This window comes from Aedes albopictus, chromosome 1 (assembly GCF_035046485.1).
Source record: "Aedes albopictus strain Foshan chromosome 1, AalbF5, whole genome shotgun sequence".
Classification (NCBI taxonomy): Eukaryota; Metazoa; Arthropoda; class Insecta; order Diptera; family Culicidae; genus Aedes; species Aedes albopictus.
In genome coordinates this window covers 195,346,584-195,363,497 of record NC_085136.1, presented here as the reverse complement: position 1 = coordinate 195,363,497, position 16,914 = coordinate 195,346,584, and the positions used below count along the sequence as shown (strand labels likewise).

The 16,914-nt window shown below is 40.0% G+C and overlaps 2 protein-coding genes across 3 annotated transcripts in view; one reads left to right on the top strand and one right to left on the bottom strand.

Annotated features, from left to right (window-relative positions):
* LOC109397248 (uncharacterized) overlaps positions 1-16,914 on the bottom strand; it is a 377,190-nt gene that overhangs the window by 204,887 nt on the left and 155,389 nt on the right. The window contains exon 2 of the mRNA XM_019669568.3: positions 5,523-5,541. The gene's annotated coding sequence lies outside the window, so the exon portion shown is untranslated. The remainder of the gene's footprint in view (positions 1-5,522; positions 5,542-16,914) is intronic.
* The window catches only part of LOC109397249 (autophagy-related protein 16-1), a 332,447-nt gene that overhangs the window by 226,634 nt on the left and 88,899 nt on the right, over positions 1-16,914 (top strand). The gene's annotated exons all lie outside the window — the stretch shown is intronic.

The window sequence follows — 16,914 nt, the reverse complement described above, 5'->3', positions numbered from 1 at the left end:
GTTAGAATCATTTTCTCAAAGGGTAAATGAAAGTATCATCAATTCCTTTAACAGAAGTTGTCCCACCATACAATCGTCTTCTACTAGAGACGTGCCATGGTGGAACTTTAAACTGGCTCGCCTTAGAAAATTTTCTCGTAAAATGTTCAATACTTAGAGCGAAACAAACGGGAGATTGGACTCAGTACAGGAAAGCCCTGACTGATTACAACAACGAAATACGAAAATCGAAAAGAAAATCTTGGATGCTGACATATGAAAACATAAACAGCACTCCTGTAGCTGCAAGACTACAGAAAACGCTTGCAAAAGATCATTCAAATGAATTGGGAAACCTGAAGCGCAACGATGTAGCTTTTACCAAAACTCCTCGTGAAAATTTGGATTTAATGATGGAAACCCATTTTCCAGGTTCGGTTCTAAGTGTGGATTCCAATGATACTATATCTCTGGAAGGTGAAGGATGTCCTAGTATGAACTCATCGGAGTCAACTAGTACAATAAACACCGCTTCAGATTTAGCTGATGAAATCTTCACGAAGGCCAGAGTGGAAAATGCAATTAGATCTTTTCAGCCTTTTAAATCTGCAGGAGTTGATGGAATATTTCCAGCACTGATTCAAAATGGAGAAGCGGTGTTGGTTCCATCACTAATTGAGATGTTCAAGGCTAGTTTAAGATTGAATTACGTTCCATCAAAATGGAGACTTGTAAAAGTTATCTTTATGCCAAAAAAGGGAAAGCGAGACAAGACGCATCCCAAAGCATACAGGCCAATTCGCAATTCTTCAGTTTTGTTGAAGACTATGGAAAAGGTTTTGAAGGTTTATCAATTCTTCTTACATAAAAGAGCATCCCCTATCTGACTTCCAGTTTGCCTATCAATCTGGTAAGTCAACGGTTACGGAACTTCATTCGCTAGTAACAAAGGTGGAAAAAACGTTTTCAGCAAAAGAAATAGCTCTATGCGCCTTTTTAGACATAGAAGGAGCATTTGATAATGCCTCCTATTTGTCCATGCCGTAAGCGTGCCATGGAGAACAAAAACTTCGACCAATGTATCATACATTGGATTTATACTGTGCTTGCAAAAAGAGAAATCACCTCTGAGCTGGAAAGTTCTTCTATAACAGTAAGGGCAACGAAAGGTTGCCCTCAAGGAGGAGTCCTCTCACCACTAATGTGGTCCTTGGTTGTAGACGATCTTATAAGAAGCTTGAAGGAAAAAGGTTTCGAAGTTGTGGGCTTTGCAGACGATATAGTTATAATAGCGAGAGGAAAGTATGACGAAACTGTTTCGGAGAGAATGCAAAGGGCTCTAAACTATACACATTCATGGTGTATTAAGGAGGGCCTTAGCATCAACCCGTCAAAAGTCGCAATTGTCCCTTTCACTAGGAGAAGGAAGATCAACCTAAAAGCTTTTCGGCTTGGAGGGATACAAATTCATCCTAGTGATCGAGTCAAATACTTAGGTTTGATACTGGATGCTAAACTGAACTGGAATGCTCAAATTGAGTCCGTGATCGGTAAGGCAACAAGTGCGCTCTGGTTATGCTCCAAAACTATTGGCAGGAAGTGGGGCTTGAAACCAAAAATGATAATGTGGATTTATAGTGCCATAATCCGCCCAAAAGTGACGTATGCTTCATTTGTCTGGTGGCCAAAAACAAAAGAGGTTACCACGCAATCAAAGCTTGCGAAAATTCACCGTCTTGCGTCCATTGCTGTTACAGGAGCGATGCGAAGCACTCCATCAAAAGCTTTAGATGCGATTCTCAATCTGCTGCCTTTGCACGAGTACGTGCAATTAGAAGCAGAAAGGGAATTGCTGAGACTTGAACGAGTTGAAAAGTTTATGCCAGGTGATCTTGTAGGTCACCTGAGCATTTCACAATACTTCCAAAATAGGCCAGTAATGAAAATGATTAAAGACTGGATGAAACCTGTGGAGAACCATGATGTTCCTTACAAGTTACACGAAACAACTCGTGCAGATTGGGAAGTCGGAGGTCCCACTGTTCGTCAAGGATCAATCAAATTCTATACAGATGGCTCAAAAGTTGGAATACAATCGGGAGCAGGAATCTACGGCCCTAGAATACAAATTTCAGTGGCGATGGGACACTATCATACGGTGTTTCAAGCAGAGATTCTTGCTATTTTGAAATGCGCAAATATCTGCTTTGAGAGAAAATGCAGATATGCAAATATTTGTATTTTCTCAGATAGTCAAGCTGCACTAAAAGCATTGTGCGCTTACAAGTGTACAGGGGATACTCAAAATAACTGGGATAGGTAAAATTTTCACTTTTCAAAAAATGTTCAACTCGCTGTAACTTTTCGAAAAAGGCTTCAAATATTCTCAAATTTTTACTGTAAGTTCATCAACTAGTTGTGTATCAGTGGTCAAAATTCGGAAAAGATCACAAAGTTATAAAGGTTCTAGAAAAAGGAAAAATTATCCGATAGCCAACTTTGAGCTGCTATATCTCCGAATTCAATGAACCGAATGCAATGAAATTTTGATCATTTATGACTCATATAATGAACTTTAAAAAACAGTTTACTTAATTTGAAATTATTAATAAGAAAAAAGTTATGGCGGTTTCATTTATTCTATGTTTTTTTTTAGTAAATTTATCTATTTTTCATATGCATCCCATTACTTTTTCAACTTAATGCCAGTTATTTTGTTACTTCCTTTCAAAACATATTCACACACTTATTTCAGAGTCACTTGTTCGGTTGTTCTATTTTCGGTAAAAGTTCGGATTACCGAAGTTCAGCGCAGTTTATCGAAGTTCGGCTATTTTTTACCGAACGTTCGGTAAACATTACCGATGATTCAGTAGAGTTTACCGAACGTTCGGTAATTTTTTGACGAACTTCGGTAATATGTTGCTGAACATTCGGTAATCTGAACTATTACCGAAAGTAGAACAGCTGAATACGGTACTTTATTTTAAGTGTGCATATTGAAATCAATTAGAGGGAATATAAATGAACTATAATTACTATCTCGAATGTTGAAACGATGATGAAGTTTTGGATAAATTGGTGGTATATTAGAAAAATAATCCAATCGTAATAATTTTCTTTCGTGTAAAGAATTTTAAGTTAAGTCAAAAGTTTTTGATAGCTTATTATATAAGTCATAAATGATCAAAATTTCATTGCATTCGATTCATTGAATCCGGAGATATAACAGCTCAAAGTTGGCTATCGGATAACTATACCTTTTCCTAGAACCTTTATAACTTCGTGTAGAATGGCTCAATCTTTTCCAAATTTTGACCACTGATACACAACTAGTTGATGAACTTACAGTAAAAATTTGAGAATATTTGATGCCTTTTTCGAAAAGTTACAGCGAGTTGAACATTTTTTGAAAATGAAAATTTTCCCTATCCCAGTTATTTTGAGTATCCCCTGTACTTCAAAGCTTGTCTGGGCATGCATTCTTTCACTGCGCTGGCTGTGCCAAAGGAATTCAGTAAACTTATACTGGGTTCCTGGTCACTGTGACATTGAAGGGAATGAAATGGCAGACGAGCTTGCTAAAAGTGGTTCCAATTTACAGTTTGCTGGCCCAGAACCATTCTGTGGTATATCAAACTGAACAATTAAAATGGACCTGAAACGCTGGGCTGAGCAGAGGGTGATATCCAATTGGATGGATGTCAAAAATTGCAATCAGTCAAAACGATTTATAACACCAAATGCTTATAAAGCCAAAAATCTCTTAGAGCTCAACAAGAGAGCTCTATATACATATTACATACACTGGCCTAGTAACTGGACACTGCCCGAACAGGTATCACTTGAAAAATATTGGCCATATTCAGAGTGATATCTGTCGTTTCTGTAATACGAAACTTGAAACCTCTGAACATCTGCTTCGCAGTTGTGGTGCTTTATACACGCGCAGGCAAAGATTTCTAAATAGTGGTTGCTTGCAACCCAGTGAGATCTGGTCTGCAAAACCTGGGGAGGTCTTGGAGTTTATCAATTCCATTGCACCTGACTGGGAGACGACGCGTCGTGGCAGTAGCTGATTACTTGACACATGGTAATTAGCTGGCTAGATGCGAATATCAAAACGGGACATGCCACAAAAGTTCAGCCTATTGGACGCAGTGGCTTAAATTCCCCAACAGGGGAGGAAAAAAAAAAGGCGTCTGGGTTCGATTTTTTATAATGAATTTGAACTTAAGAGAGTACCCATTTGCTGGTCTCGTTATAAAAAGCAAAGGTTCATGGTCACCGTCGAACCTTAATTTAGAAAAGACTTTCTAACATATGTCAGCGCGTGTGTGCAAAACTAAATGTGTCCTAAAAGGTTTTCTGCCAAATGGCTTCTATATGCAATTAAATACATATATTGAAAGTGCTCGGATCAAACATCGCTTCCATTACCCGCAAATACATCAATGGCGTTCACATCGCGCAAAAAAAGAGTATACCGAATATGCTTGCCAAGCCATCTACAGTTCACATACCTTGCCCGGTGGTGGCGCTATTTTCCACGATCGACTAAGATGTGTTGTATAGTCTTCACGCAGAAGCGTTTAAATTGTAGGAAAAAGTGAGTTTTAAGTGAGAGCTGCTTTGGCGTTCACTAATGTGTATACACAAACCAATAATTGCTTCCAAATACACTCGCCACTAGGCAGGTACTGCGTGGTTTCGGTGCCTGGATTTGACCGATTGCCTCTCTTTTGATTGAACTTTTACTTCACGGCTCCGCCACAGACCACAGACCCGGCGCGGCGGAGAAAAGCTTCCCTAAACGGAACATTTTCACTAATGATTGCTGGCTTTGAGTCGCGGAGTCCCCTGTGCTGCAGTTCAGTTGTTGCGGCGATCGGCCAAGAGCCCACAGGGTAAGGCTAAATACAATTTGATTATAGTGATTTGCTTGAGCCGCACTTCCAGCGCCGCGGATGCACAGATCTCCTCAGAGCTCGATCGGATCGCGCTGACGTCGTGAATTGATCGAAGCTGAAGCGAATTTAATCGAGGAAGAAGCTGCGTCGTTTTTTTTTTTCCTGCACACATTTTCTAAGCTCTTTGATGGGAGTGTTGTTGAACCTTGTTGGAGTCGTATATACGTAGGGGGATGTGTGTAGGTACGATGCGCCGAGCGTGCGCACCGCGTCGAATTGCTCGGTAGACTCGAAGACTCGAAGACTCGGTAGACTGATTTCCACCGCGGGTGGTATGCTGGAACTTTTTTGATTTGCTTAGAATTCGATCGCTCTGGGCTAATCTGAGGTTCGTTTAGCTTTCATTAGGTTTAAAAGATCAGATAACTGGATATACATCATCAACGCACACACGCCAAATAAGCGTAGTGGAACATTACTGTAGATCGTTATCTAGTGTTCTAGTTGAGCGAAGAAAATTTACACAGCAATAGGATTAGGAGGAAATTGATGTTTTTATCTTCATTTTTAAAGACCGTTTGAGTTTGGTTTGAATTGTCGATTCCAATTGAAAGGGAATGATTTGAAACTTACCTTAATTGGCTGAAGTGCTCTGAAATGATACGAGCAAATGAAAATCTATTAGTATCGATTTGTTTGGTTTTAGGGCTTTTTTATGAAAGTTGGGTGCAATTTATTTTTGAATGATATTTCGTTTCGTATTTTGACGATGCTTTGTCATATTTGCTTCTTATCTTGGGACTTTAGTATTGTCCCCTAAGCTATTAACCTTGCAAATTTGTGAAAGAAAACAAAAAAAAAACAGTTTTAGTAATTTATCTGACATTTATTGAATGTTGTTTCATGGTGTTTATCCTCCACCAATTTGCGTGAGGTTTCGAAAATATTAATCTCATATATAAGAAAAAAGTCAAGGAAACTTTAGAGATGATTTAGCCTATTTTTGTCAAGAAAATTGTATGAAACTGTATCAAAATGTATTTTCTTGTTCTTCTTTTTACTCTTCTTCTTCTACTTCTGCTTCTTGGGGGTCGTACACAAATTATGTCACGCCCTTAGAGGGGGAGGGGGGGGGGGGGGTGGTGGTTTGCACAACATGACGACGCTTACAAAAAAATTGAGGTCCCATACAAAAAGTGTGACATAGGGGGGAGGGGGGGTTGAAAAAGGTCGGTTTTTGCGTGACATAATTTGTGTATCACCCCTTGACATAATGTCCCAACGGCGACAAAACTTCTGGGACAAAACTGCAGTGTTATATGAGCACTTCCACAGTTATAATCGGCTAGCTTTTTACTAACAATAGTAGCTGTATAATAACTTTAATAGCAAGCACTTTTGGACATAAGGGAAGATTCAAAAATTACGTCCATCGTTTTTCGGGATTTCTAGACCCCCTGTCACACAATTTCCCTATACCTAATACACGTACTGTCACACTTTTCTAGATCCGCCCCTCCTTCAAATGTTGGACGTAATTTTTGAACGTTCTCTAAGCTCTCCTATACTTTTATGCAGCAAAAGTGGCTATTTTGAATGATACACATGGCATGGCAGGAACGATAATACTGTATGCTAAAAAAAGTCAAGGAAATTCAAAAGACGCTACGATAATGACAATGCGTGGCTTCTGTCTTAACGAATTATTTTGTTTTTTTTTTTCCAAACTGTGAAGTGTCGACAGCGCAGGTTATTTGAAAGACACGGACACCGTCTTTAACCAGTGGCTGTACAGACTGAAACAAACCTATCTCTAAACAACAGACACATGGGTCGTGCTCCTGTGGGTACGGAGAAGAAACTATTATCATACAAAGTTTTATTTCCCGGAGCGGGAATCAAACTTGCACCCCATAGCATTGTGCGACTAGAAGCTTGGTGACCCTTACCGTATGGCTATAATTTCTGGAAAATTTACAGGTGAAATATCTGGGTTGTTTACGCATTTTCGGAAAACTTCCTACATGTATCTTTAGGGAAGATCTAAAAGAAATTTTTGACTGAACATCTAGCGTTATGTTCAATGAATTCCAGAGAAACGATCCCTTGAATAACTAAAGCAATTTCCGGCAAACTTGCAGATTTTCTGAATAAATAATATTTGTGAGAATTTGCATTACGTTGCAAAACTTGATGAATTTTCAAGTGTTTATTCATAGAAAGTCTGAATATGCCATTAAATTTTATTTTTGATATCCAAAGATTTTCTACTTCTGTTCCTCTCCTCTTCTTGGTGTAACGTCCTCACTGGGACAAAGCCTGCTTCTCAGCTCAGTGTTCAATGAGCACTTCCACAATTTTTAACTGACAGCTTCCTCTGCCAAGGCCATTTTGCATGTGTATATCGTGTGGCAGGCACGAAGATACTCTATGCCCAAGGAAGTCAAGGAAATTTCCTTTACGAAAAGGCCCTGGACCGACCGGGAATCGAACCCGTCACCCTCAGCATGGTCATGCTGAATACCCGTGCGTTTACCGCCTCGGCTATATGGGCCCATTCTACTTCTGTTCTTAAGATATCTATGATGAGACATAGGTATTGGAGCCCATTTAGATTAAAGGAAAAACACATTTAGTATTTTTTGTGCGGCATTGTAAATTTGACTCATTTTCCTCAATATGGGTGAAAATGTCAAATCATCATAACTTTTTTCAATGTTTAAAGGTACCTTTGTTTTGAAGAATTTTCAAGCAATAATATATTGTTGATATTTGCTCCAAATTTCATTCAATTCGGTTTACTGGTCTCCAAGATATGACAGCTCAAAATTTTGTTATCTAAAAATAGTAAAACACTATTTAACACTAGAACGGTTTAAGCTTCGCGAAAGATTAACCAATCGAGCTAAAATTTGTACCAATGATGCACACATAATAGGTTGACAAACAGTCAAAATTTGAGAATTTTTGATGCACTTTTTTGTGACAGGAAAAAAAGTTGCCCATCCCAAACATTTTGGCCACCCCCTGTACATATCCTATTATACGTATTTGGGGAACGGATAACTCTGCTTTTTTCTCGATTCAGTTAGCGAATAATGGCGTTAATGCCTAGGTTTTCGAGCCTAGGCGTAAGGGTTGTCACATGCCAGGAAAAATACCATCGACGGAGTGACATTAACTTGCTAGCAAGGTCACTCCCAACCCTCCCAACGTAGTTACTTCACATTTATGCTACATACTATGCTGACACATAGTACATCTCGTTCTATAGCTTCATGATGGTTCATGGTGGTTGGTGTGTTGCAAGCATTGCTAATGACAAGAAAAATATTATATGATTTCTTAATTGACATTTAAACGTTAGCATTTCATGTAAAACTCTTGCTAAAGTTTTTCTTTATTACTTTCTTATTTTCCTTTAAGACAAAAGTCTTGGTAACCCCGTTTAATATTGCAGCAGAACCTCAGAGGCACAAACATCAACGACAGTGCAATTTTTATTTTGTTGTTGCGCAGTTGCAATAAGCTTAAAACAAAAAAAAACCGTAGCACTGGTTTAGTTTACAATGAAATTCATGCCCTTAATATCGTGAGTAGGTGTAAATGTCGACCACCACAATCCATCTTGAGGTTCTAATGAGTTTGTTCTTAAGAAATGCCTGATATATTGTCTGGTTAAGAAATTTATGGAAAATTTATTTTGAAAACTTCCTACAGGTATTGTAATGGGAATGAGTATCAAGTCACTTTCTTCAAATTCTTAGGGGCACTTTGAAGAAAAGTTTTAAACAAATCCTTACTTCAAAAAATATTTGGTAATATATCTGAGATGTTCTGGCTATGGCGAACCATTTAGAAGATGGAATATAGCCTTTCAGTAATACCTTTTCTGATGTTTTTTTTCAATTCCTGAAAGAATCCCAGACAACCAGTCATCGTATAAGATGTTGCATAAGATGATAAAGTGGAGGCCATATACGTGCATGCCTCCACTTAGGCGCATGTAAAATGTACGCATATCGCCTCCACTTTAACATCTTATAGTGCGGCTCCGTGGTCGTGCGGCTAGGGTCACCAAGCTCTTAGTCGCATCGTGCTGAGGAGCGCGGGTTCGATTCCCGCCGCAGCTGTCAGGAAAAATTTCGGCTGTGCCACTGGGCGTTGCATGCTAGTCCGTTGTCTAGTGTCGTGCTTCCTTCAAAGAGCGAAAAGCTCACTGGAAGCATTCAACGTGTCCGTGTCTTTTAAAATACAGCATCTTATACGATGACTGGTTGACTGGGATGCCCTTAAAGAGCAAAATTCTTCAAACGGTGGTTGATTTCTTAGAAAAAATATGCTGCAATTAATTTTTGGATTATGTTTTTGAACCTCTTTCTAGAATTTAACAAGACATTTTTAACCCTCGAGCAGTCGCGTCTTCGGCCACCCTCAGCGACACTACGCACATGCTGTGTACTACAAGCGAGCTTTTTCCATGGCGCGTGTACTCAGTACACGACGCGACCGCTCCCGGGTTAATAATTATTATAAATATGTAAGCTATAGAATATACATGGAAATTCCGGTGTTCTCGAATAATTTTTCATCTACAGGTTCACATCCTTTTCAAAGATTTTGCCTAATTTCACCAATAACTCCATGAGAGTTACCAAAAATTCAATAAACATAAACTCATGAATTCAATGCCTTGAAAAAGAGTTGGTGGAAATCTGGTATAATCTCCAATTTTGAAACTCCAAATCCGTTGGCGACTTTTTCAAAAGTTTTATGATTTTTCATCAAAAAAATTACTTGAAATTCTTTTAGTGACGGGACGGTACTCCCAGACCCTAGCCCACCTTCGAAATGCTCAGATGGCTCATATCATCACCATCATCTGGACCGACCGGGAATCGAACTCAGACGCCTCTCCGCAATGAAATATCATGTGTCTGGGTAAAATGGAGCATTTCGTTCATATTTCTTTCTTCGGGTACTAGTTCCCCATTGACCCACTTCATCGTACGGAAAGAATGTATTACTGCTACATGATTATGGAACGCTCTTAGTTTCAGCGCAACCATGCGTGCGCGATGGCACCAAGAACTAGGCCGTCTTCGGGAAATAAATGTGGCGATTATTTTTACACGGTTCGAGGCGCGAAAAAATCACTATATATTTAGCATTCGTAGTTTTGCGGCTAGATGTCATCAATTTTGTTTATCGCATTAGATTTTATGTCTCCACACAGCTTCTTTACTAATAATCGTTTCTATTTCTTTTGTTTTCAGGTAAGCCATTTGATGATAAAACAAGGGGCGTCTCGAAGGTGAAATCGTTTGTCATTTGTCATGTTGGTGTTCTTAAGGCTAATCCAGAAACATTTCCAAACTTTTTAAGTTAGATGCTTTTAGAATCACGCAGCAGAACTTCTTCAAATGAAACGCTTTCATCCATGGAATGGTTTTAATGACAGAAATCATCTGTTTTGATCCATTCTTATTTCACTAAAAAAATCAATCTACATCTACTTTAAACTGTTAACCAGTCTAGCTTTCAAAGCCGTTGATTGACGCCCTCTTCAGAACCATCACGTTTTACGATCATCCTAATAAGGCTCACCCCGTCTGCGAAAGCCCGGTGATGCGATGATTTACGCCCGATCGTTTCAGCATGTCGCGTGCACGCTGCGTCCGACAACTGCTGTTCGGGTTCGTTTGGAAGTTGACCATCAATGTTAACTTCTTTTCCCGATCAGCCTAGATAGCTGTGTAGTGTCGGTAGCGGTTGTCTCAATTGGCTAAGAATAACACTACGGACCGCCTGATCCAGTGGTAAGAGTCGACTAAACAGGTGACCCCTAATTCATGGTGTTATGCGGCTTTATGCTTACCGTGCCAAAGAATGAATGGTTAGGGGGGTCTAATAAAAACCTAACCACAAACGGAGCCTGGGGAGAATTAGGGCGTCCTCCACAGTATTACGCCCTTACTGCGCTAACCGGAGCAATGGTGCAGTGGACCTTGCGTTTCTCCGAGATAATCAGTTGCCCTTCTTAAGTCTCAAATTTGAGGCTAAATAAGGGCGGGGTTATTCAAATGTTGATAATTAGCTTACATTGCTGCCTATATGGGTCCGCTAAATGCGTTTTCGCCATTGGCGTTTTTCAATTGACACCGATTTGGTTCGTCGTTGATGTTTCCTTTTTGTGCTGTGATTGTGAAGAGTGTAATCCTGTCTAGTTTGGGTAGTGGCTACGGCAAGGAAACCTCAGATCAATTTTCAGCGTAAAAAGCGTATGTAGCCCCTTCAAAAAGTTCATTTTCGTAGGCTAACTTCTGTACATATAAGGTTACCTTGTGAACCCAGCTTTGCTTTTTTCATTATAGATGAACTGTCGTGCCTCGAGCATGCTATATTTTAGAATAACGTTAACAGTATGTTTCAACCTTTCCTTGTGGATGCCTTCAAGCAAGCTCTTGTTTTCAGCATCTTTTCGCTGATATTTGGCATCTGAAGCAGCTCAAACATTGATTTGAGATGCTTCAGTTTGATGGAATACTTAGGTAGTACAGTTCATGGTTAACTTAACATAGAATTGCACCTAACCCAACTCTGCATGAGCAGAACTTGTCATGAGTTGACTGATTGGCCTGTGTCAGATGAGGACCCTCTATTTGACCTTTTTGCACTTTGGAGTGTTCCTTCGCAAACTTTGCGTATTCAAGCGTCCCTGCTCAACAAGCTAGGGTACCTGTAATAATTGGTTGCGATCACATTTTATGGATAACTCGCTTCCATTGCTACTCCAAGAGAGTTTCATTATGGTTTTGCTATTACAACGCCCTTCATTGTGGTATACCATAGCTACTGCTATGAAATAAGCTTGTCCTCTGCGGTCTGTGCGGACCGCAAGAGGTATTCCTGAATGGGACTCGGACCTGTTCAAGTTCTAAATATCTTCGGATAAACCAGTCTTTTGTATAGCTACGAATCTTTAGCTTCTACCCCGAGGATTGTAGCTATAGAATCGATTTAGTGGGTACTAAAAAGCTCTGCTTACTTCAAATCTCCTGGAGCAAATGGGGCTTTGTCCTATTTTTCTCCAGAGGGATTTCAGTTTTTCAAACATGTTTTGAACTCTTGTAGTTTTCTATTGGGTATTTTCATGGCGTGAAATTACTCTGTAGTTTTATCCCGAAAGGGTGCGTGCGTTGTAAAAAGAAGGAATAAGTTCCAGATTTATCTGGTTACGTCGTTCTTTCTGAAATGCTCGAAACGCATAGTCGATTATCACATCTGTGATGTTCGTCTGGCTAACATGCCTGTTCATGTGAACTCACATGTCTCCCAATTTGGGATGTCCACAGTGACTCTTTTACACAAAGTTGTATACGTTTTCAAGAAAGCACTCGCTCAAACGTAGTTTTTGCTTGGGTGATTTCTTGAATATTGAGAATGCTTTCGATGACGTGCCTTTCTATGTCATATTGAAAGTCGCATGACATCGCAAGCTACCTCCAATGAGCTATAGGCTCTTTTTACGCTTATGCGTTTTACAGTGTCCTTTTCAGGGCACTGATTAACCCCGTTGTGGTATGAGCTATGAGCTCTCGTTGCGCTTATGCGTTCATTCCCTCTTCTAGGGCACCCCTTCCTATTTCATCACCTTTCCCTTTGCCTATTCCCATCCTTGTCCCATTCTCCCTCAGGTAAATGATGAAATAGGCTCATATGTATGGCGATGGCACAAATGTCCCAAATGGAGGATAACGTGCCTCTGGAGCCGGCCTTCTGATACCTGATACCAGCTTCTTTACTAATAATCGTTTCTATTTCTTTTGTTTTCAGGTAAGCCATTTGATGATAAAACAAGGGGCGTCTCGAAGGTGAAATCGTTTGTCATTTGTCATGTTGGTGTTCTTAAGGCTAATCCAGAAACATTTCCAAACTTTTTAAGTTAGATGCTTTTAGAATCACGCAGCAGAACTTCTTCAAATGAAACGCTATCATCCATGGAATGGTTTTAATGACGGCAATCATCTGTTTTGATCCATTCTTATTTCACTAAAAAAAATCAATCTACATCTACTTTAAACTGTTAACCAGTCTAGCTTTCAAAGCCGTTGATTGACGCCCTCTTCAGAACCATCACGTTTAACGATCATCCTAATAAGGCTCACCCCGTCTGTCGAAAGCCCGGTGATGCGATGATTTACGCCCGATCGTTTCAGCATGTCGCGCGCACGCTGCGTTCGACAACTGCTGGCTGCGACTTTTATTAGCTGAAAATGGGCTTCCATATCCGCGTTGAAATTGAAACGCGGGCCGCCACCGTCACAATCTCTTCTTGGTCACCGTCGACGACAACGACGACGACAACAACGACGAAGGTCAACGGAGATTATGACCTGAGATCGGCGGCCGGTGGCGGGAATCGAACGCCTATTGGCGCCAGAGCCAAGGCGAAACGAAACGATAGTAGAAGATGGAAGCTGGCGACATCCATCCATTTGGATACGATTGGAAGAGCTGTGTGCGCCAAACGGTGGCGATGATTCGATCGGAATTGGATCAGCAGCAGCGACAGCAGTGCGCAACTGCGCTTCCTGTTCGAGAGACCATGGTGTGATTTATCTTCGTGAGAACAGGCGCTTTCCCTTCAAAGCCCATAGGGTATCACAAGATCTGCGAATGCTTTCACCGCGTAGAAAGGCGCGTAGGGATCGTGCTGTGCAGCTTCTGTGAACTTTGCGACCGGCATATCGATTTGCTGGGTCTTTTTTTTAACGGATTCGTCGATCTCACCGGGGAGGAGAGAATCTTTCCTGGGATTTCGTTTGATAAACGCACGACGGATGTGCTCATTGCGTTGGGTTTATCTTAACACTCGTATAAACATTGTTTGACCAAAGCCGTTCTTTGGCGAACGCCACGCCAGTGGCGGTGGTGATGGGTCGGCCCTTGTGGTTTGGTTTGGCCCACGGCAGTTAACGGTAAAATATCTATCATTGTCTGCGAACATGTGAAACCTATCGATCGAGCCAAACAACCAATGCAGCAAGATGTGGGCTTTTTGTTGCCGAGCTAGTTGATCGACAGGGAGTTGAGAATCCACAAGTGGCGTGTAATACTGATTCACCTTATATGGTGCCGCTGGGTATCATTTTTTGTCTGAAAAGGGTTCTGGAAACATTGCTATTTTCATTCACAGCTTTCGCTGCGGGAGATGACACGAGAGATTCAGATCATGTGATACGTCTTTTGATGGGAGAATCTATTTTTTGGTATGATAGCCTGCAGTGACTTTGCTTAAGCATCGGTGGCGTTTTCTTGCTGATGAGTTGACAGAATACGGACATCTTCTCTGAGGAAATAATTGGATGCCCCCCATAATGGCATGAATTTAGTGCGTGTGGACAGGCTTGATAACTTTGACATAAAAACTTCAAATTAGGGTTTAAGCTAGGGAATCGCGCCACTTGGGCGGTAGCTTCTACATTCGTCTGTTTTCCACTATAACTCAGTCAAATTTGAACCAATTGACACAACTTTTGGAATGTGGTGAGATAGGTATAGTATCTACCTGTGTACCGCCCAAGTGGCGCGATACCCTAGTTATAATTATTTGTCTTCTAGTCATATTCAATAAATACTAAACAAAAAATTTGTATATAATAATTACGCTGCCGAACGCATTGTCATGTACGTGGAATGATTGGTTTGAGGAGTAAGGTAAAGGGGTTTAAGAAGAGTAGATCGTTGGCCGAGCAATTCTGCTGCAGCATGGTACCCGGCAGAATGCAAAACGACACAATAAGATAGGAAACGTAATGCTGACTGAGGACGGCTGATTCTTGACAAACGGACATAAGGTGATCGAAAGATGGAAATAGCCATTCGATAAGTACCTGATGAACAGAGGGCTGTAAACTGTGCTATTAGTATCAATGACTATTAGAGAAAATTTAGATAAAAGGTTCCATACGAGAATCGAGCTCAGAGCTTCGGAATGTGAGGCCTCGCTCAAAGTTTCTAGGCAGCATGACAATGTTAAAGACAGGTCTATCAAAAATAAACCATAAAAGTGACAGTACTCCAGTAAATGCAACAAGGGTTTCTTCAGAAATTTCTATTATAGTTTTTTTTATTGTTGTGTCTTCTTAATTCCACAAAAAAGTCACTAAGAGTAACAATTTTCAGCAGTATATTTGTAAAATTTCTTAGATAATTTACCAGATTTTTTTTCCAAAACAATAATATCTAAAATATTGTTTAAGATATTTCTCCAAAAAGAGTATAGGAACTCCCAGAATTCCATCCGTAGATCTATGATAACGTTAAGAATATCGCCAAAAAGTCTGCCAAATCATGAACCCTCTTTAATGTTTTTTTTAAGAATTTCGTCTGAACTCTTCGTTTGCAGCCTAAACATTAGAAAAACTATAAAATTGATTAAATCTTTACAAAAAACTATTTTGAAAGTATTCTTTCATGATTATCTTTTCGAAATTCTTCAGTGATTTTGCAGGTGAACTTTCAGACATTTCTATAAATTTTTTATCAAAATGTTAGTCATGGTTGTTAAAAAAACTCTTCCTGGTATATCATTTCTCCAAATGTGTTTTGGAATGTTTGAACATCTTTCCTCATTTCTTCCAGGCATTATTCTTGACCGGCTCCTCGAAATTCCAGCAGAAATTCTACAATGTAAAATAATAAGGATAAGAATTTCTAGTAGCTTTTCATCGATCTGAAATGTGAGTTTTTTTTAGAAATATTCAAACTTTCTCAGTTATTTTCCAGAAACGTCTTTAACCAAGTTTAAAATACTTTTATTTTATTTTATTTTATTTTATTGATGCACAAGGGGGTCATAGGGCCAAGTCTCCAATGCAAGTCCGAGAACTTGCATTGTCCATAATACACCTTTGAATTTGGGAGTAGGCATAGCAACCTCTTTAGCTCTGCGGCTTTTAAGTTTTGCGTGGCCTTAAGGATTGGGAAAGGTGGGAAATCGATGTGGTGTATTGAGCTGTAAGAGAATGTGTTGTTAGTTAAATGGTCAACGTAATTTACCTTTGGGTCGCTTGTTTGGGGTAAGCGTTTTGAACATACATACTGGTTTTGCTGGGTTGCTCTTTCCTATTTCGTTCGATCGTGTTGTTTTTTGTGGTAGGTAGTTGTGATTAAATTTTGGTTATGTTCTTGCTGCTTCGTCCTCATCGCCATCTTCATCGAAATACGAAAAGCCTATGTCATTTGCTGTTTGCGGTTTCTAGCAAATCGTCTTCGTAGTCCAACTTCACCATCTTCTGCCACAATCGTTTCGTCGCTTTCTTAAATTCGGCTGTCATTACCAATGTCCTTCCAAATCCAACGAACATCCGTCCATATCCACCTCTTGTCTACCGCTGGGTTTCCACGTGAAATAAGGTCTTTCAACTTTTTCCCGGGATTTTGTAGATTAGTGCTTTATGCATGCTTTCTTTCCTGAGACTTCAGAGCACGTCTTAGCCATGACTGAGTACAAACAATGCTCATCTCCAGCGATATTTTTAACCAGCATCGCACCACCGTCGTACTGCAATACTTCCATTTTCACTGCTATCCCTGCTTACTGCTATCACTCATGATACTCAGATAGGGTATCGGGATGCTTCGTTGGCATAGTCCCCTCGTTCGGCCTATCTCAACGCTAGCCAAAAACTCAAAGAAACACGCATAACTGGATATCGGAAAAGCTATGCGGCAAGCAACTGTAACATTTCGTTTCAATTTGAGCACTTTGGAGCATTAAAATTGAATGAAAATGTCACTTTGTTTAGCTTTTGTAGACGCCATGATTCTTCGGCTTAGTGGGTAGTCTATACACATGATCATAAATTACATGATTCTGGAGCATTTCGAACTGACTTTTCAATAACACAACATTTGATGCGACGGTCAAAGACGCTATTTTGAACTTGTATATTTGTTTTCAACGAATAATAAATATTTTACAAATTGAATGTGGGCCGAATATTAAGGACATTTTTTT